Genomic DNA, 21,686 nt, shown 5'->3' on the forward strand with positions numbered 1-21,686 from the left:
TAACTCGCCTTGTCACAGGTAAGCCAATCTCTTTTGTCATTGATACAGGGGCCATTTACTCTACCCTTCCTGAATATGCAGGACCAACAACCCCATCCTCTCTCACAATAGTAGGGGTCATGGGATGAGAATACCACCCACAGATCACTTAAGCCCTCCCCTTCACCCTACATTACACCCAATTAACACACAAATTCTTAATAATGTATCAATGCCCATCCCCCTTACTGGGACAGGACATTTCTTTTCAAATTCAAAGCTACTCTTACCCTAAACACTTTAACTCCCATCTCCAGCAGGAAGTAGCTTCAGAAGAATGAGATCTCCACTCTTTTCTCCTTTTTCCTATACTTAAAAGGCAGGAATAATAGATCTGCAACATAACCAGCGCCATTTTAGACAATCCTAAGTACAAAATGGCGCCATCCACTTCCTCTCCTCCCCTCCCCCATTCTCTTTTACAAGAAGCCTCATGGTTTTGGAGAAAATGAAACTTTTGACATTTCTGCATGCACAGAACTCTCCATTCCCATGACCTAACTCAATCCCCACCCCGGAATTACATCACCCAGCTCTTGGCACCAACATACCAATATAAGCTCCCACGCACTGCCCTATTTTAGCCACTGTCCCCCATTTTCAGGGCAGCCCTGGGCTGTCCGCTTTGAGTACACCCTGGCAGATTTTCTTTAATAAAGCTTGAATGGTACCTGACATCTCGGCTTTCTTTCTTTCAATATTTTAATACATGTACTTATTGTGGAATAATCAAAACACTCACATACCTATAATCTCACATCCTTATTTCTTTGTGGTGAAGACGTTTAAAATCAACATTTTTAGCAACTTTGAAGTATTCAGTACATTACTATGAATTGTCTTCACTGTGCTGTGCAATAAAGCACCAGAACTTACTCCTGCCTACCTGAAACCTTGTTCCCTTTGACCAACGTGCTCTTTTTCCATCCCCTGCTGTCCCATGCCTCAGTCTCTGGTAACCTCCATTCTACTCTCTGCTGTTAGTCTGATGAGAGCTCCCTTATAGGTGACTTGATGCTTTTCTCTTGCTGCTTTTAAGATTCTCTGTTTTTGAGCTTTGCCAATTTGACTGTACTGTGTCTCAGAGGATCTTTTTGGATTGAATCTGTTTTGGGATCTTTGAGCCTCCTGGATCTGAAGGTCCATCTCTATCCCTATACCTGGGGAGTTTTCCACTACTGTTTCATCGAATATGTTTTTAATTCCTTTTCCTTTTTCCTTTCCTTCTGGAACATCCATGATTTAGATGTTTGTGCACTTTGGGTTGTCTGCTAGCTCTTTTAGATTTTCCTCATTTTTTAAATTCTTTTTTCGCCCACCTGGGTTATTTTGAGAAGACTGTCTTGAAGATCAGGAATTCTTTTTTCTGCTTGTTCTAGCCTGCCATTTGTTTTTTCTTTTATCAGATGAACACTTCAGCTCCATGAACTCAGCTAAACCCTTTTTTAGAACATTAATGTCTTTGTATGTTTTCTCCTTCAGACCCTGGATATTTTTCTCATTTTCTTGTGCTGAGTGTTCTTGTGTGTCATTGACTTTCACTAAGATTGTTGCTCAGAATTCCTTTTCAGTCATTTCAGGGGTTTCCTGTTCTGTAGGATCTGGCATTTGAGAATTACTATATTCCTTTTTAGTGTCTTCTTTTCTTATTATTTTTTTAACATAGTTTTAGTCTCTCACCTTGATTTCTGCTCATCTGATAGATCACTTGCTTCTTTTATTACTCTGGAGTCTGGAGTGGACTTTGAGGAGAAAGACTGACTCTTCCTTTTCCAGGCAGCTCTGGTGACTCTTCTCTGTGTCAGGGCAGTTGAATATGTGGTGGGCCCCCCTGCATGGTGGTCATGGCTGCTCTGTGGTGGCAAGCTGTCCTTGTGGAGGTACAATCTTTGGTGGCTGCTGTTGTGGTCCACGTCCATGGAAGTGGTTTGTGGCCTCTCTGTCCCTGTCGCAAAACTCCTCCTGCCTTCTGCATGGGCCGGAGTGGGGTTGTTTGGGCCTGGGCATTTCCCTGCTCTAGGCCTCACTGTCATGGCACCTGTGCTTTTCCTGCCTCCTGCATGGGTGGGGGTGGAGCTCTTCCCTTCATCTTGAGTGTGGTGGTTATTTATTTGTTTTACCAATTTCAGTATACACATCTAGAACCCTGATTTGGAGGCCTTGTCTAGCCAGGGGTCCCAGGATCTTCCTTCAGACATACGACATCCACCCAGTTAATATTCACAGGTGCTGTTTTGCTGTCTTTGTGTGCACATCTGCAGGGACCCTCAATGATTCATCTATCACCCATGGAAAGAGTGAATCATTTACCAGCTGCTGGAGTGTCCTGCATCATCTGTGCATATCTCCGAATACCTGTAGGTCACAGATGCTGTGTGCAGCCACCTGGGCCTCCCATAGCAGAGGAGGATACGAAACTGTGGTAAAAGGGTTAAGAATATTTTTTAATTTTATTTACACAAAAGTTTTCTGATTTATCATGTTTGATGCCTCTATAATTACCATTTGTATGTATGTGCGTGCATAATATGTAAAAGTTATTTGATTAGTTCTGTGTTGCTGATTTCTTAACTTAATTCTATTACTCTTCTCAGTTTTGAAATCTGCTCTAAACATTCATTTAAGGTCACCTTCCTTGCATATGGGCCTGAGATAATTCTAGGACATATTAACTGGGATTAAACCCTGGCTCTACCATTTACTGGATATTTGACAAAATATTCTCATTAAAAAGCAAGATTTATGTATTTGCTCTGACAGGTTATTTATGTGGTTTTATACATTAATATATTTTTTTAAAACTGCTAGAATGACATCCTGTGTATAGTCATTGGTCAAAAACAAGCGGTGTTGCTATTCTTAATGTTATATTGAAGCCTGTATGTCACGTACAATCCATTCAGTTCAAAGTCATCCAGGAATCCTTTCCTCAGTATTCTACCTCTGTGCTACTCAAAAGTGTGGCATTTGGACCAAAGGCATTGGCATCACTTGAACTTGTTAGAAATGCTGACACTCAGGACCAACCCAAGACATCTTTAGATCAGAATTTGCATTCTAATAAGATTTCCAGTTCATTGTTGCACACATCAAATTTTGAGAAGTATGCGTCTTACTCACCATGACTGTTTTTCTTCTAAGAAATATGCATGACTTATCCTAAGTGATATAAATATGGAACTCCAAAATGTATATTCGTATACTGATGCTTTAATTTTATATTTTATATCCCATAAAAGCATAGTGTCTACACTGGTTATATAAATCTTATGTCATTCTTTTTGCAGAGTTAAGAAATACATTAGAGAATATTACAATGTTGATAAGTATCTTATTGGATAATTCAGGTCACTTATGTGAGTCAGGACATGTTTTCCTAACTCTGTAATTTTATCTTGGGTCAAATGAAGAACTCTGCCCATGGTCACATGGTTGTTGTGCTATCTATCTATCTATATGTATCTATCTATCTATCTATTTTTTTTTCAGGGACTGTCAGCATTTGGAGATGTGGCCGTAGAATTTTCTCCAGAGGAATGGGAATGCTTGGACCCTGCCCAGTGGAATTTGTGTAGAGATGTGATGTTAGAGATCTACAGAAGCCTGGTCTCCCTGGGTGAGGATAACTCCCCTCTAGAATTCCTAATCCACACCAAGGTTTTTATTTCCTTTCTATGTAGAAGGTCTCTTGAGAGATTGTGATTTGCATATGTGTATTTAAGATTTCTGTTTTCAAGGAAAAAAAAGTTGGGGTTTGTTGGTGGAAAAGAAAATCTTCATGATGTTTTATCTTGACGTTAGTCTTCCCTTTCTTGAGGTGATCTTGATCCTTCACTCCAATTTAGTAACAATTCTAGAAACTCAGTGGCATAAAATATTGTCACCCACACCTTAAAATACATTTCCCCCTTTTGTATTTGATTCGGTAGTAATTGGAAGTGGAGATCAAGATCCACAAATTTGTAATGCTTTCAAAATATTCTAATGGTTGTGCCAGGAAAGTATTTTGGGATATAGTTTTGTACAGTCTTCCAGAGTGTTCTCTATTCTCCACTGAGCACAGAATTAGATGGATTAAAAAAATTTCATCAAGAGTCATGTGACTTTTTCTGATAAAACAGGCCTTCCTGTCTTTAAGCCGGACTTTGCCATCTTTTTGGAACAGAGGAAAGAATACAGGAATATGCAGAGAGAAATGACCGTCGCCAACCCAGGTAGGTGAGCATACGTGAGCAGATAACATAGGTCAGGACAGGTCCAAAGGTCAAAGAAGAAATCAGACCTTAAAGTGGGAATTGGGAAGATCTGCTCCAGTGAAAATAATTTTTGGGGAGCCTAGGTTTATTTCTCTTGTTCTCACAGAGGTAAATCTTCTATTTAGTGCTCTTACAGTTTTCTGATCATTTTTCTTCCCCTTCAGTTATCTTTTTTCAAATTAATAGTGAGAGCTAAAGCTTTCTTTATGGTCTCACAATCTGACTACTCTTCCACTGATTATGCAGACCTGGGTTAATCTGGGCATTTGTCTGAGGACCTCTATGTTAAGTCATTTAAAGTTTTTTTTGTTTGTTTCATGTCAGAAGTGTGTGACAGGTGTGGTGAAACATACTGGGATTTAGTTCAAAAGTCCTAGAAACAGTGTAGACAGATGTCATGTATTTCCAATCCCATGAAGTTTTCAAAGGCAATTATACAGAAATTCGGACTCAGTAATTGCATCCTAGCACAAAGCATCTCCTTAAATAGAGGAAAATCTAACCCTATATCTCACCTCTAAATTTTCTTTTTTTTCTAGCCTAAAATAAGATAGGAATTTAAACAAATTCTGCAACTGTGAAGTAGTGTAGTACATTTCTTACTATAGAGAATTCTTAACTAGTGTCCATGGGAGCTTAGAACATTGGCTAGCATGTAGTAAAGTTCTGAGTGTCGCTTTACATCTTATCAGTGTATAATTTTGTCTGATTTAGTATGAAGCTTACTGAGAATGTGTCCTCTGTTTTTTTCTTGCTTTTTTGCCCCTCTCCTCCGTTTCTTCTTCACTTCCCCCCCTTTTTTTTCGTGACATGGGTTTTTTGCAAATATAAATTGTATATATTAAAGCTGTACATTGTGATGAGTTGATATAAGTATATATTGTGTGATAACCAACATAACCATGTTAACTAACACAGTCATCATCTCACAGTTACCATAATTTTTTGTGGTGGAAACACAATGTGGTCTCTTAAAAAATTCCAAGTGTACAATACATAGTTAACTATAGTCACAATGTTTACATTAGATCCCCCAAATTTATCTTGTAACTGAAAGGTTATAGCCTTTGATCAGCGTCTTTCCATCTCACTACCCCTGGCTGTCAGCACCCACCATTCTGTTTTAACTCTACCTTTTTTTTCTTAGATTTTACATGTAACTTATATCAAAATATTTGTACTTTTTCTGTCTTATTTCAGATGCCATAATGTCCTATCAGGTTCATCCATGATGTCACAAGTGGGAGGGTTGCCTTTTTCTTTATGGCTGAATAATATGTATATGAAGGTACTTTAAAAAGTTAATGGCAAGAGTCAAATTATCTTTTCATTTTATTTTTCCAAGAACTTCTTGAGGTATCCTCATATATACCACATGTTACTTATCCACTCTTCTGTCAGTGGACCTTTAGGTTGTTTTTATATCTTGGCTATTGTGAATAATGTGCTATGAACAAGGGGGTACAGAAATTTCTTTGACATACTAGTTTTATTTTCTTTGTTTGTATACCCAGGTGTGGAATTGAATGATTGCAAGGTAGTTCAATTTTTAATTTTTGGAGATGTCTCCATATTGTTTTCATATTGACTGGATCAGTTTACATCCCTACCCATAGTGTAGGAGAGTTTCTTATTTTCCACACCCTCAACATTTGTTATCTTGACTTTTTGATAAAAACTATCTTAACAGTGTGAGGTGATATCTCACTGTAGTTTGATTTGCATTTCCCTGATGGTTAGTGATGCCAAGTGGCACCTTTTCATAAACTTGTTTGCAAAATATATATTTAGGTCCTTTACATATTTTTCAATTAGATTTACTACTTTTTTTTTTTTTTTTGCTTTTAAGTTTTGTTAGATCATCATTACTTACCAGGTATATTTTCTCCCAGTCCATTGGTTTCCTTTTCATTTTGTTCTTTGTTTCCTTTGTTGTGCATAAACTGTTTAGCCTGATAAACTCCCACGTGTGTGTGTGTGCGTGTGCATGTGTGTGTGTGTGTTTTGCTTCTTCTTTGCTCCTTTTCATTGTGCTTTTGGTGTCATACCCCCCAAAATTATTGCCACGGTCAATGTCATAGAGATTATTCTCTCTGGCTTCTTGGAGTTTTACAGTTTCTGGTGTTATATTAAGTGTTTAACTCATTTTGAGATAATTTTTGTATGTGATGCAAGATAAGTGTTCAGTGTCTTTCCTTTGCTTGTGGATATCCACTTTTCCCAGAAATTTTTTTGACGAGACTACACTTTCCGTTTTATGTCTTGGTGGTTTTGTCAAAGATTAGTTGATCTATACTCATGGGTTTAATTGTGGTCTGTCCTGTTTCATTGGTCTGTGTGTCTGTTTTTATGCTTGTACCATGCTCTTTTGATTAGCTTAGCTTTGTAAAGGAGTTTGAAGTGAAGAAGTGTGACACCTCCAACTTAGTTGTTCTTTAAAATTGCATTGGCTATTTGGGGTCATTTGTGATCCCATATGAATTTAGAATTTTATTGCTGTTTTTCTGAAAAGTGCCACTTGAATTTAGATGGATTCCTTTGGATCTGTAGATCAGTTTCTGTAATATGAACTTTTTATGGATATTAGTTTTGCATTTCATAAACAAGGAATGTCTTTCCGTTTATTTGGGTCTACTTTAATTACTTCTATCATATTTTACAGTTTTCATGGAACAGATTTTTCACCTCCTGTGTTAAATTTACTCATAAACATTTTATAACTTTTGATGCTATTGTATATGGGATTAATTTTTTTTCTTGGATAGTTCATTGTTAGTGTATAGAAATACAACTGATTTTTGTATGTTGATTTTTGTGACCTGTAACTTTACTGAACGTTTATTAATTTTATGGTTTTGTTTGGTATAGTCTTTAAGGTTTTCCATATATAAGATCCCATCATCAGCAAGCAGAAACAACTTTTATTCCTTTTGTATTTGAATTTTGTTTGTTTGTTTGTTTGTTTCATACCTAATTGTTGTAGCTCTGTCTTCCAGTACTATGTTTACTGAAGTGATGAGAGTGGGCATCCTTGTCTTGTTCCTGAGAGTAGAGGAAAAAATTTCATCATTTTTCCACTGAGTGTTATGTTACGTAAGTGCTTATTATATATGGCCTCTGTGCTGAGATATATTTTTTTGTACGTGTATTGTTTAGAGATTTTATTATGAATGCATGTTAAATTCTGTCAGATGTTTTCAGTGCATCCTTTGAGAGAGTGGTATGAACTTTGTTTTTCATAATGGGATTGTGGTCTACCATTTTTATTGATTTGCATAGGTTGAGCCATCCTTTCATCCCAGGGATAAATTCCACTTGATCATGTTAGAGGATCCTTTTCAGGACCTGATGAATTTGGTTTCTAGAGTTTTGTTGAGGATATTTACTGGTATCTTTATCAGGAATATTGCCTCATAGTTTTTTTTTTCTTGTAATGTCCTTACCTGGCTTCAGTATTAGGGTAATGCTGTCCTCATCAAGTGAGTGTGGAAGTGTTCACTCCTTTTCAATATTTTGGAAGAGTTTGGTATGGATTAGTATTATTTTTTCTTTTGATTCTTGGTAGAATTTACCCACAAAGTCATCCATCCTTGGGCATTTCTTTGTTGAGAGATTTTTGATTATTGCTTCATCTTCTTACTAATTATTGGTCTGTTCAAATTTTCCAATTTTTTATGATTTAATCTTCGTAGGTTTTCCATTTTTCAAAGTTTATCTGTTTTTTCTCAGTTATCTTATATTTGTCATACACTTGTTCATAGTGGTCCTTTATAATCCTTTGTATTTCTGTGGTATCACTTGTAATGTCTCCTCTTTAATTTGTAATGTTTTGAGCTCTCTCTCTTTTCTTAACCTTGGTTAACCTAGCCAAATCTTGCCAATTTTGTTCCCTTTAAAAAAAAAAACAACTCAATTCTTAGTTTGATGTTTTCTGTTCTCTTTTGAGTTTCTATTTTATCCCTTTACACTCTAATGTTCTTTCATTCACCATACTAACAGTGGCATTATTTAATAGTTTATTTTCAAGTTTGTAGTAGTCCATTCCTTTTGCTTAAAAGAAAATACATAAAACTGGGTAATTTGTAAGAAAACAAAATTTATTGCTTACAGTTTATGGAGGCTGGGAAGTCCAAAGTCCATGGAACACATCTAGTGAGGTTCTTCTTTGGTGATGGCTTTACAGCCATGCAGGAGTCTCAACATGGAAGAAAATGGTGGAGCAGAGAGAGACTCTCATGTGCTCTCCTTTTCAAGCCCTCAGGACCATACTCCTGACCATTATTAATCCATTCACTTCCACATGGTCCTACAGTCTAATCATCTCTTCAAGGCCCCACCTTTCAGTTACCACACTAGGATCTCCCACCCTCCACAGTTACAATGGGGACCAAGTTTTCAACATTTGGAACTTTTGGGGATGCAGTTTAAGCTTCAGTGAGTTTGGGGTTGGACATTCAATCCACAGTATTCTACTCCTTGCCCCCCAAAACTCATGTTCTTTACCCATACAAATATATTTATTTCATCCCCAAAGTCTTCACTTGTTTCAGCTCAAAAGACCCAAGTTCAAAGTCCCATCTGCAAAATCAGAATAAGTTATCTCCTTCCAAGATTCAGTTGTGGGACAAGCACAGGGTACATATACCTGTTCAAAAAAAGAGAAATAGGCCAAAAGAAAAAGGTATAGCGGGTCTCGATGGAGTTTGGATGTGTTGTCCCCTCCAACACTCGTGGCAATTTGATCCCAAATGTGGCACTGTTGGAAAGTGATTGAGTCATGGGGGCAGATTCCTCATGAATGGATTAGTGCTCTCTTAGGTGGGGGGAGTAATGAGTGAGTTCTTGCCCTATTAGGTCTGCTATAGCTGGTTGTTCATAGGACTCTGGCACCTCCTTCCTGTTTCTTGCTTCCTCTCACCATGTGATCTGCTTGTACCTGCCAGCTGCCTGCCACTTTCCACCACAAGTAGAAGGAGCCTGAGGCCCATGCCAGATGCTATCCCAGAATCATAAGCCAAATAAATAAACCTCTTTTCCTTATGGATTACTCAGTCTTAGGTATTCTGTTATAGCAACACAAAATGTACTGATACAGGTCCCAAACAAGTCAGAATCCCAGAAGGGCAGGCACTAAGTCTCAAGCTGGTGAATCCTCTACCTTGACTGCATGTTTGACGTCTTCTGCATGCTGTGCAGGGGTTGGGTCTCCAGGTCCTCAGGCACCTCCACTCGTATGGTTTTCCTGGTCTAAAGGCCATGTTTCAGCTCTCTCAGGCTGGCTTTGCTTGCTGGTAGCTTCACAGTTCTGGGGTCTCCATTGTGGTCCTGCTTCTACCTCTCCAGTAGGCATGGAGCTGATGGGATTTCACTTCTGCCACTCTAACCTCACATTTCCACTCAGCATTGCTCTGGTGAAGGCTGACTGTGGTGAATTTGCCCTGTGACAGATCTCTTCTTGGGTCACCAGCCTTCTCTGTGTCCTTTGAAATCAGGGTGCCTCCACCTTGGGAGCCTCCACTGCTCTGGCATTCTGCCAGCCTGCAGAATTAACAGTGCACGGATGCCTTCAAGGCTTCCAGCTTATATTTTCCAAAGCTGTGGGTCCACCCACACCTGGGACCAGTTTAGCCACAGCTGAAGTAGCCAATGCAGCTGAGGTGCTGCTGTGGAGAGCAGCATCCTGAGGTGGCCCTGGCCAGTGAGCCTGCCGTGGGCACCGCAGGCCTGTTCCCCAAGACCATTCTGTCTCCTTAGGCCTCTGGGCCTGTAATGGAAAAGATAAACCCTGAAATCCCTTCAGGATCTTTTTTCCCTTCTCTTGCTAATACTTTTCTGTATTCCTCTCCTTAGCAAAAGGCCCCTGGTCTACACTCTTGCTTTTGTGGCTGGGCTGGAAGTATTCAAATTATTTGAGATATGCTTTCTTTTGAATTGTAAATTCTGGCTTTTCCTCATGCCTTTACTGCTATAACTCACTATAGATGGTTACAAGTAGCCACGTAGCTTCCTTGGAAATTTCTTTCATCAAGAACCCAGGGTTAGCAACTTTAAGTTCCACATTCCATAAAACTTGTGGGCATGGACAGAATGCAGCCATGTTTCTTGCAAGTTCATAACAAGGGTGATCTTTGCCCGAGTTTCCAATAAACTACCTAGTTTGATTGAAACCTCCTTAGAATGGTCTTTACAGGACATATTTCTGTAAGCATCATTTAACCAGTCTCTAAAATATTCCAGACTTTCCCTGGTTTTCTTGTCTTTTAAACTCACACCAGTGTCTACACTTTTTCTAGCCTGCTCCTTCAGATTCTTCCAGCCTTCTGCTCATTACCCATTTCCAAAGCTGCTGCTTCCACATTTTTGAGTATGTGTTATAAGCAACACCCCACTCTTGGTACCAATGCTCTTTTGTTACTTATGACAAAATACATGGAACTAGGTAATTTGTAAGAAAATAAAATTTATTGTTCATAGTTTTGGAGGCAGGGAAGTCCAAAGTCCATGGGCCACCTCTAGTGAAGGTATTCTTTGGTGGTGGCTTCATAGCAGTGTAGGGGTCGCACAGGGCAGAAAGTGGCAGAGCAGAGAGAGAGACTCTCCTGTGCTTTCCTTTTAAAGCTCTCAGAGCCGCAGCCCTGACTACCATTATTAATCCATTCACTGTGACATGGTTCTACACTCTAATCACCACTTTAAGGCCCCATCTTTGAATTACTGTAATAGGATTTTCTACCTTCAGCAGTTACAGAGGGGGCCAAGTTTTCAACACCTGGAACTTTGGGGGACACACTTTAAGCTTCAGTGAGTTTGGGTTGGGACATTGAATCCACAGCAAATTTCCTTGGGGGTTAAACTTAGATTTTTTTTTTCAGATCCTTTTTTTATTAACGTAGAAATTATTCACTAGAAACTTTTATCCTAAAGTGCTTTTGCTTCATCTCATAAGTTTAGTTTGTTTTTATTTTTGTTCATCTGAAGATACCTTTTAAAATTTCTTTAATCAATTGGCTTTTCAGAAGCACATCTGAAGTAGATTTGATTTCCAGTTTTATGCCATTGTGGTATTTAAAAAACCTTGATATAAATGAATCCTTTTTAAATTTGTTAAGATTTGTTTTTTGTTTTTTGTTTGTTTTTGCCTAACATATATGTCCTGTAGAATGTCTAAAGAATGTTTCATGTATGCTTAAGAAACATGTATTCTGATACCTTTGGACAAAATGTTCTGTATCTGTCTTTTATGCTCTTTTGGTCTATAGTGTTATAGAAGTGCACTGATTCCTTGGTTTTCTGTCTGAATGATCTATTGTTTTAATTCAGGTTTTGAAGTTCTCTATTATTACTATATTTCTGTCTTTTTTTACAATTCTATAAATATTTTCTTTATATATTTAGGCTGTGTGAGTGTGTGTGTATATATATATATATATTTATTGCTACATTCTCTTGACAAATTTACCACCTTATCACGTAGTGATCTTGACTCTTGTGACGAATTTTTCCTGGAAGGCTATTTTGTCTAAGTATAACTACTCTGGTACTCCTTTGGATATGATTTTTATGAATTTTTTTTATCTCTTTTAGTGTCTGTGTGTTCTTATATCTAAAATGAGTCTCTTGTAAGCTCTGTACTGTTGGATTTCATGTTTATTAATCAATTAAGCCACTCTGTCATTTTCTGCTGCTTTAACAGTACCACAGACTGGGGAACTTATAAAGAGTAGAAGTTTTTTCTGATTCATGATTCAAGAGGCTGGAAAGGTCAAGTGCACAGTGCTGACATGCTGATAGGGCCTTCTTGCTACATCATAACATCACAGAAGGCATGAGGGTGACAGGGGGCACGAGAAAGAGAGAGCTCACTCTTATTACAGGTGCATTCTCTCAGTAACTAACCCACATCTGTAATAATGACATTAATCCATTGATGAAGACAAAACATTTATGATCTAGTCACCTCTTTAATGACCCATCTCTTAATGCATCACAATGGCAATTAAATTTCAACATGAGTTTTTTTTTTAAATTATAAGAGGTTGTGGAGCAGTTGGGGGAGAGGAGGAGAGAGGAAAAGAGAGGGAAATAGAGTGGGAGGAGGAGACAGGAGAGTGTACATGGTTGAGGCCTGTGGTACCCCCCTCATTCCAGCAGGGGATACCAGGCACTTCCCGTGGTGGCTTGGTCATTGCTGGGCTGGATGCAGATGTCAAGGGGGTTTGGCTGAAGCCGTTGGCCCCTACCATCAACCTGAGTTTTCAAGGGACATTCAAACCATAGCTTCCTTTCCCTTGCTCTACAAAACTTGTGTTCTCACATACAAAATGTATTTATTCTGTCTCAGTAACCCCAAAGTCTTAGCTTGCTTTTTAGCATCAGTTAAAAAGTTTAAAGGCCTGAGTCCCATCTAAATCAGACACATGTGACACTTTAAGCTTGATTCATCCTGAGGCAAATTTTCTTGAATTGTAGGCCTGGGAAATCAAAACAAGTTGTGTATTTCCAAAATACAATGGTGATCCAGACATTGGAAATTTTATGAAGTTTTAAAGAAAGAAATAGACAAGAATAAAGGAGTAATGGGCTCCATATAAGTTTTACATCCAACAGGGAAATATTAAATCTTAATCCTCCGGAATAATCTTCCTTGACTCCATGTTTTGCTTTCTGGGCACATTGATGCATTCTGTGCACCTGCAGAATGAACACCATTGGAACACCACCAAGGCTTATGCTTGTACCTTCTAGATTGGTGGCCTGAGTCACACCTAAAATCCAGGGCCAATTGAGCCATGGATAAGGTGACTACAAAACACTCGCAAGATTCATGGGGCAGAGACCTGAGGCAGCCCTGAGCCATGAGCCTTTTCTGTCCTTAAGGCCCTATCTTTCTGAGCCTGTGATGGGAGAGGCAGCCTCAAATATCTCTGAAATGCCTTCAGGGTCTTCATTCCATTGTCCTGATGCATAGCACCTGGCTTCCTTCTGTTCATGGTACTTTGTTTAGCAAAGCTTCTCTTGGCCACACAGTTGGTTTGTTCTCCTGAAGATGCCTTTATACTCTTTACTTGGTCAGGCTGCAAATTTTCAAAATTTTTCTACTCTGCTTACTTTTTAATTATAAATTTTGTCTTTAGATAATTTTTCTCCTTTTTCATCTTACTGTGTGCAATTAAAAGGAGCACACAGCTTTTTCAGTATTTTGCTCATAAATTTATTCCATCAGATATTCTAATTCCTTGCTCTTAAATTGTGCCTTCCCTGTGGTATTTCTGAGTGGCACAATGGAAGTTTTCCAAGCTCAGTTCCCTGTATGAAGGATAGCGGGGTGGCAAGCATTGGGAGTGTCTTGCTTGGCTCTTGCCATGTGAGGTTAATAATATCACTGTTCTCTGAACAGTCTTGTTTCTGGTGCAGGTGACATCAAACTCACCAAACATGGCAATGTACTGCTCCATGAAATGGTGAACTGATGCTGTTACCTTTAATAAAACTTAATAAGAATTAATTAAGAACTTAGTACAACTTGTATATCTTTAAGCCATGGATGTCAGGTCAATATTGCAGTCTTGAGATATGATTTTTTGATTAAACCTCAATAAAAAATGTTTTTTGGCTGTTTTCAAATCTTTGTATAGGCAAAGTAGTAGCTTAGGGATACTTATGAATTAATAATGTTTTCTATAGATACAGCATTATATTCTTTGTAGTCATGGAAAAATAAAAAATACTTTGCAGTCTTAGTGAAGGTATTCATCTTTCAGATTGGAGAAATTAATCTTATTTTGGAAATGTCACTGCATTCTAAAAAGTTCAAACCTCATACTTCTGAATATTGAAATTTTGGACTTGACATTTACTAAGTATTGATAATATAAAACTGGTAAACTTGTTAAAAAAATTAATTAATTAAAATAAATAAATAAATTGTGCCCTCCACAAGTTCTAGGACATGGACACGATCCTGCCACATCCTTACAACTATATAACAATGATGGTCTTTTTTCCAGTTTCCAATAATACCTCGTTCCCCAGTTCTAAGACCTCATCAGAATGGCCCGTACTGTCTACATTTCTGCCAACATTCTGATCACAACCACTTAAGTAATCTCTAAGAAGTTGCAGACTTTCCCTACGTTTCTTTTTCTGAGCCCTCACCATAATTTCCCTTAATTCTTTGTTTATGGCAATTTAAGCTTTTCCCAGCCTGCTTCTCTAAATTCTTCCAGCCTCTACCTTAAGGGGTGAATGGGTTGTCTTCATGTGGGGAGGGGAGGGATTAGAGTGGGGACTTTGTCTCCCAGTTTCTTTGGTAGTGAAGTTTTCAGGTGTTGCTGTTGATACTGTAAGTTTTTCTAAGGCCATGGGGTTCTAATTCCCTTGGGGTCAGTTCTGTGCAGCTCAAGGCAGTGGTTCTCTTTAGTATTTACTTGTGAACTGTACCTGATTGATTTATACTTCTGTTAACAGGACACTTCTTACCTTTTTTATACACCTATTCTGTGATACGACGTGACTTACGATTGACTGTTGAAGAGCAAAGACTGAATGTGTTTTTTACAGGCTGGCTTCCTGTTATCCTTGAGTCCCTGCAGCGTGGCACATGTCTGAGAGTCTCTTATGTCTGATGGACTCAGAAGTCCATTAGGAGAGTTTTCCTTAAATGGGGTCTCCCTTTTTCATTTCTTTCTTAAATGGTGGGTCCCTTCAAATGGAAATCTAACATTGGCCTCTGTGTGGTTAGTATCAGATGATGTATATTGATTCCATTACAAAGGTTATGTGATAATCAGTGGAAACGTAATAATCAGGAAAGAGGAGGTCAAAGAGCACGGTCTGAATTGAGCTCACCTCTTCTCGGTGCACACACTTGCCTGTGAGACAGTCTTCATTGCCTTGGCCTCATTTTATTTTTGTTAGTAATTTAGAGGGTAAGTTGTTATATGAAATTGAATAGGTAATTGTACATATTTTAATAAGAATTCCATAGCCTTGACTATGAAACATAATGAGTAGGTGATTATTGTGTGTGCAATTTGTAAAGTAGATATTTCTCTCAGTATCAAACTTAGTGCTGTGGTTTTGTTTTCCATTTGCTAATGGAGATATTTAAGTGGTATTTAGTATACATTTATTAATAAAACAATTTTTTTCCAACATGAAGGTAGCTTTAGTGTGTTTATGTTGTCAAGATAAAAATTTAAGCTATATGTAAAAACAAAGCAAAAACACCAGAAGGGGCACTGTCCGCACATCCCACATTACCACGTGCTGGTGAGCACGGATGTGTGCACGTGGCAGGGTGTGTAGAAAAGTGGCCACCATCAGGGCTGATTTGCTCTTTTCACTCACGTGTTGTCAAACTCTCCTCATGGCAGTGAGTGGAGGGATTTCATTTTAATGTTTCTCTTTAAGTTTAAAAATTAGTCTTAAAAACTCCTAAATTTACTCCTAAAAACTTCTGAGAACTTCAGAGCTTTTTATTTATTTGGGTTATATTTGTTGATATTCACCCCATTTAAAATTAAAAATGAGACAAAGTTTTTATTTATTCATTTTTAAATACCTTTATTTAAAATAATAATCGTTTACATGATAACCTAACAATTCAATGAGAGAGGTGGCATTGTTTTAAAAGTTTTTACAGATCTCTTTGTCTTAACTGACAGCAGCTGGATTCTCAGATCTGCTGCTACATTCAAGCTAATATCACCATCATTTAGCTTCTGGAAAACTCTGTTATATACTCCTGAGAGGGTGACAGAGGCACAGAAAATTCTAGTGTTCTGAAAATAGCTTTGGTCCTGGGGACCTCCTGAAAAGGCAGCCCCACTGGACCACCCTTGACCACCGTTTGAGAACCTTTGCTCTCCGTGATGATTACACACGTTCTATTGTTGTTAAAGGAGAGTTTGTGGAACTGCACATCTTTAAATAAGTATGCTTCAGTTATTTACTTCAAGCAGATTTTTGAGTATTACAAGTTGAGCATTAACATTTATAATGGTTATAAAGTTATGTATCCTAATACTTATAGTTGTTTTTAAGTAACAACATTTTGGGAGGCTATTTTTTTTCTTTAGTTTTTAAGAAATTCACTTCTGGCAGCTTAACATTTTGATGAGTTGGGGGATCTGAAGGGAAAATCCTAGAGGTTGTTGTAGAACACTCTTGTGGAAAAAAGTGTTTAAAGTTTCTTCTGATACCTGAAGTGTGGATATGTACCGCTGCTTTGCACATATCAAGGGTATTTTCAAACTAGTAGAAATTGCAGATTACAAAGGCTCTCCAGGTGTGTTCCACGGACCCCTGGGAGTCCCCCAAACCCTTTCTGGGCCTGAGAGGTCAAAACTAGCTGTGCAGCAGCAGCCGGGCACTGTGAGCTGACATGTGCACTGTGGTGCAGAGGCGGATCAGAGCGCAGGTGCTTTGTGCTCTTCCCCGCCATGCACTGGGTGGTTAAAATATGCCAGTTTCCCTTCTGGGCGTCCTTGATGAAGCAGTAAATATTAATTTTAGTAAGTCTCAACCCTCAGACATCTTTTCACCTGTCCCTGTGATGAAGGGACAAGTATACAGGACATCTGCTGTATCCGGGGGTGGCATTTCCAGGAAGGCTCTGGTGGGACTGGCTGAGTCCTGAGCTGTTCAGCTACATCTCAGGGAAGCCAGCCCTCCTGGGCATGACAGCAGACAGACGGCACTTTTGCAACTCTATTTGGTAAATCTTTTCCCCAAAATGAATGATGTGAGTCTCAAGGAAAGCAATGGACAGTATTTGCTACTAATGATACAGTTCAAGCTTTCATGCAAAAATTAGAATTCTGGGAAATTTGTATCTGCCATCATGACTTTGATGATGTCTTCCCAGTAATTAAAGACTTCTGAGGAGGTTGGAAGTGACATTAACAAATGTATTTTTTTAATACCCTCTGATGGAGTTTGGATGTGTTGTTCCCTCCAAAACTCATGTGCAATTTTGATCCCCAGTGTGGCAGGGTTGGAAACTGATTGAGTCATGGGGGCGATCCCTCATGAATGGATTCATGTTCTCCCTGGGGGAGGGGGGATAAATGAGTGAGTTCTCTCTCTGTTAGTTGCCACGAGAGCTCATTGTTTAAAAGACCCTGGCATCTCCTCTCTCTCTCACTTCTCTCTCTCTTGCTTCTTCTCTCACCATGTGATCTGCTTGTACCCGCCAGCTGCCTGCCACTTTTCTGCCATGAGTAGAAGCAGCCTGAAGGCCCATGCGAAACACAGTTGTCCCAGAATCGTAAGCCTTATAAACCTCTTTCCTTTATAAATTACCCAATCTCAGGTAATTCTGTTATAGCAACACAAAACGGACTAATACATCATCTAATGAAATGTGTTGACATTTGGCATCTCTGCCCAAAACTTGATGAACCAGTGTTTCCAGATGACCAACACACATGAGTAAAAGATATGTTTAAAGTGCAAAACAGTGGGTTTTAGTTTAGAAAAGTGTGAAAAGTTCATTCATATGGTTTCAGATTACATGTTGCAGCAAACTTTTATGAAACTACTACTTGTTAAGATTTCATATAGCATCAAAGAACATCCATAATTATGTGAAAATATTGTAAAATGCTCCTCCATTCTTAATGACATCTGTATGAGGCAGGATTTTCTCTCATTTTTTCACCCACAGAATATGTGGACTGACTGCAGAAGGAGACTTGAAGTCCCAATGTCCTCTATTAAGACAGAGATTTGCAAAAATATAAAACAATGCCACTCTGGCTGTAATTATTTTAGAGATAATGTTACTTTTTTATTTAAAAAGTGTGCATGTATAATGGGTTTATTTTTTAATATTTAAAATTTAGGAAATATCAATGAATATATGAGAGTGTTTTAAACAGTTCATGGAAAAACAGAATTAAAAGATAATGGTAATCTTTCCGTCAGCTTTTTGAAGACCCCTTAAACAAAGCTCTTTGTGGTCCTCAACTTTTAAGAGTATAAAGGAGCCCTGAGAAAAAGTTTGAGAGCTGAAGTGTGAAGATCAGCCACATGTCCTTGCTTGAATTGTCACTTTCCAGCCTTTTTGTTGCAGGCTTTGTTGTTAACAGACCTATTAAGAATAGTCTAGACCTATTAAGTCTAGACTACTATCACACATACATATATACACGTGCACAAATATATATTTATTTTTTAACCCAAGATTTTGTAGCGTTATCCTGACTTCTTGAGTTAGTAGGAGATGGAGTTTTCAGCTGAGAAAAAATGTGTGCTTAGAAAAATAACTTTAAGTTCAGTACATTCAGTGTTACCCTACAGTTTACTTTCCCAGTTTCAGAGATGCCCACTTTTCTCTTCCTTTCTGGAAAAAAAATTTTTTTGTTAATATGATGTGTTTGACCACATTCCACCTGTAATGTGCTGGGTAGTGGGCAGAGTAATGTAGTAATTCTGAGTTGTGTTGGATATTTAACATTTTTTAAAAAAAATTTTGACTTGATATTCATGTTTTTATTTCTCAAGCTAAGTGAAATTTCATATTAGATTTTTTGTGTTGAAGAAATTATGAAAAATCAATTTTGCATGTTTAAAATGGTCTATGCTATTCTAAGTATGTCCTTTATCTCATTGTACTTAACTAAAATAACTATATTTTTTTCTGATTTATAATTCAGAACTCAAATCAAATCCAGAAACATGTTTATTTTTCAGATTAACAAATAAATTGAATTTTTTAAAATGTTTTTTCATTCCTGAGAACATATCGATTTCTTTGCTTTTATAAATGTTCAGTATTGTGAAATATAAAAGTGTATTACCAAATAGTTTCTGAATTCTTAAAACAATCATTTTAAGGGTAGGTTTACTTCATTGAAGAGATTATATGACTATGGTGTTGTTATTGGGCTAGTTGGTGAACTCTGAAGTCTTAATGGTCACCGTCTCTTTAAAAGGATGAGGCGGAATGTTTGCCTCTCTGTTCCGAGGTCACCAGGGAGACCACAGTTAGAGGAGGCAGCTGGAGCAGGTGAGAAGTTAGGAGGTGGTAAGCACTGCTCAGGAGGGTGGGCTCTCGGGCAGATGTGCTAGAAAAAGTAGAAATTCTGGTCCTAGCTGGAAATAAAGGCCTGTTGAGTGAATGTTTAGGATGTGGCTATTGAGAGACTCTACAAGGAGAAATGTTTTTTAAGTACATGTAGGTGAACTGTGGAATGTTGGTGTTCAGTAATCATAAACACTAGTCTTCTAAAAATTTTCTTAGGTTTTTAATTAAAATGATGACATAGTGACAATATTGAGAATTTTTGAATAATTAAATTTATATATAATTTTGTTCACCCTTTTCACATTTTGTTCACGTTTCTCTGCTCTGCATTGGGTTTTATTGAGCTGGGTTCATCCCAAGACCAGGCTCATACCGGGAAAAAAGCTGATGCTGGATGGCTGATCTCTGAGCCCTCATCTCCTGCACCTCTGCCAGCCTCCCCTGAGCAAGTCCGAGACTGGCCTCTCCTTCTGGGCTGTCCTAGAACCTTCTCTCAGAGTGTAGTGATAATGTATGCTTTTCTATGTAAAAGTCCTTAAAGGAGAGGGTGTTGTATTTTTTTTTTTTCCTAACTCCCTGGGTGTCTTGTGGTTGACATAATGTACACTCAAATATAAGATCACTCAAATTTTGGTGCCTTTTTATTTTAAAACTACTGATATGTGGTTTTAGTTACAGGTATTTAAGAGCCGTAATTTTTTGTTTTTATGTTTTCTTTTAGGAACTTACTCCATGGAAGTAGTCTCTAGATATTTGAGTTGTTGAAAACATGAATCCTGTTACTTGTGAACAGTGACTGACAACAGTGATGTGAGGCCTGGTTGTCTATTTGGACCAAAAGATTTCATCGGCCAGGTTTTTTGTTGTATTTCTGATTCCAGGAGAAAAATTGTCCAAGTTTTCAGTGTTTGGCAGGTAAAGTATCAATTGTGTTAAACAGTAGCAATTAAATTTTAACTTAAGTCTGTATTTAGCATTTCTAAAGTGGCAATACGTGTAAAGAAACTGATTTAATGTACCATTCATGTTTATTTGAAATATTCTAAACTTTAGCCTAAAGTTTTTAGTTGTGTTTAATTATTTGTGAGAATTAGATTCAGGTGCTAATACCAAAGTCAAGGGTTTGGATATCCTTACCAGCCAGCCACCCAAAAAACAAAAACAAATATTTGATTCACAATGTTCCTTCATTCTTCCTGCAGGAAGCCATCCCCATGGAGGCAGGTTGCAGCGGTGGGTGGACTGCATCCATATGCCTTGTTGGTGAAGGCTCCTCAGGCTGTGTTTAGTAGAAATTCAAAGTGTGTTGTATGCGAATTGAAACTTGATCCACTTTCAAGATGTCTATCAAATTTGCTGCAAATTTGATGATTTATGGAAGCAGAAAATTTTTTTTCCAAAAAGTAAAATTTATAGAGAGAATGAGTAAGCAATTGTGATTTAACATATGATTATATTGTAATTATAAGCTAATACTGTAATATAATAACTGCTCTGCTGTATATATTTATAAGGAGCAGGTCTCTGCATTTCATGTTATTTCTCACATTTAAAACCCACAACTTTTGAGGTCAGCGTTGCCTCCTGGATTGTGACTTGCTTTGGATCCCCAGCTGGCATGGGAAAGCCCCCCTTTGTGTTTGGCACCATCATGGAGGTTCCTCTGCATTCTCTGGAGGGGTCTGGGATTTCCACACTGATGCTGGGTCACTTTGGCAGCTGGTTTAGTTCAGCTGTGTTGGGGGAGTAAGGAAGGGGTTTGATTCTCCCCTCAGCAGCTTCTGAGTCACCAAGGAGTGTGTGGGTCAGGTTTGCAGTCAGGCAGCACCTATAGCTAGACAGAAAACTGGGAAATGACAGCATTTAGACAGAAGAAGGAAAAAAAAGGTTGCAAGTGATTTTAAAGTTTGTGTATTTTATATGTTTTAAGGTTTTCATTTTATACCTGTCCTTCCCATCGGATGGAATATGGCATAAACCAGAGTCATAATTAATATTTAAATGTGATTAAAGACTGGACAGCTTAGAAAATAATTCTCATTGTACCGTCTTGTTCAGGTTTTGTTGGTTTAAACAAGAGTAAAAGTTTCACAAACATGACCCTTTAGAAGAATATATTAGAAAGTGAAAGAAAAAAAACAGAGAAGAATGGTATACCTTAAAGCTATTGCCTAGGTCAGTGTTTTCTAAGTGTCTAAAGTTATCTGTCGCTGGGGACAATATCCCTAAAACTCAGTGGACTAAAACAAGGCCCGTTTCATATCTCTGAACCATGTGGAATCAGGGTGGTCCTCCTCCCACTTGGCATCCAGGAGGTTCATTGAGAACTAGCTAGAGTCAGGGCTGCTGTGGAGGGTCCA

Source organism: Cynocephalus volans, chromosome 4 (genome assembly GCF_027409185.1).
Source record: "Cynocephalus volans isolate mCynVol1 chromosome 4, mCynVol1.pri, whole genome shotgun sequence".
NCBI lineage: Eukaryota > Metazoa > Chordata > Mammalia > Dermoptera > Cynocephalidae > Cynocephalus > Cynocephalus volans.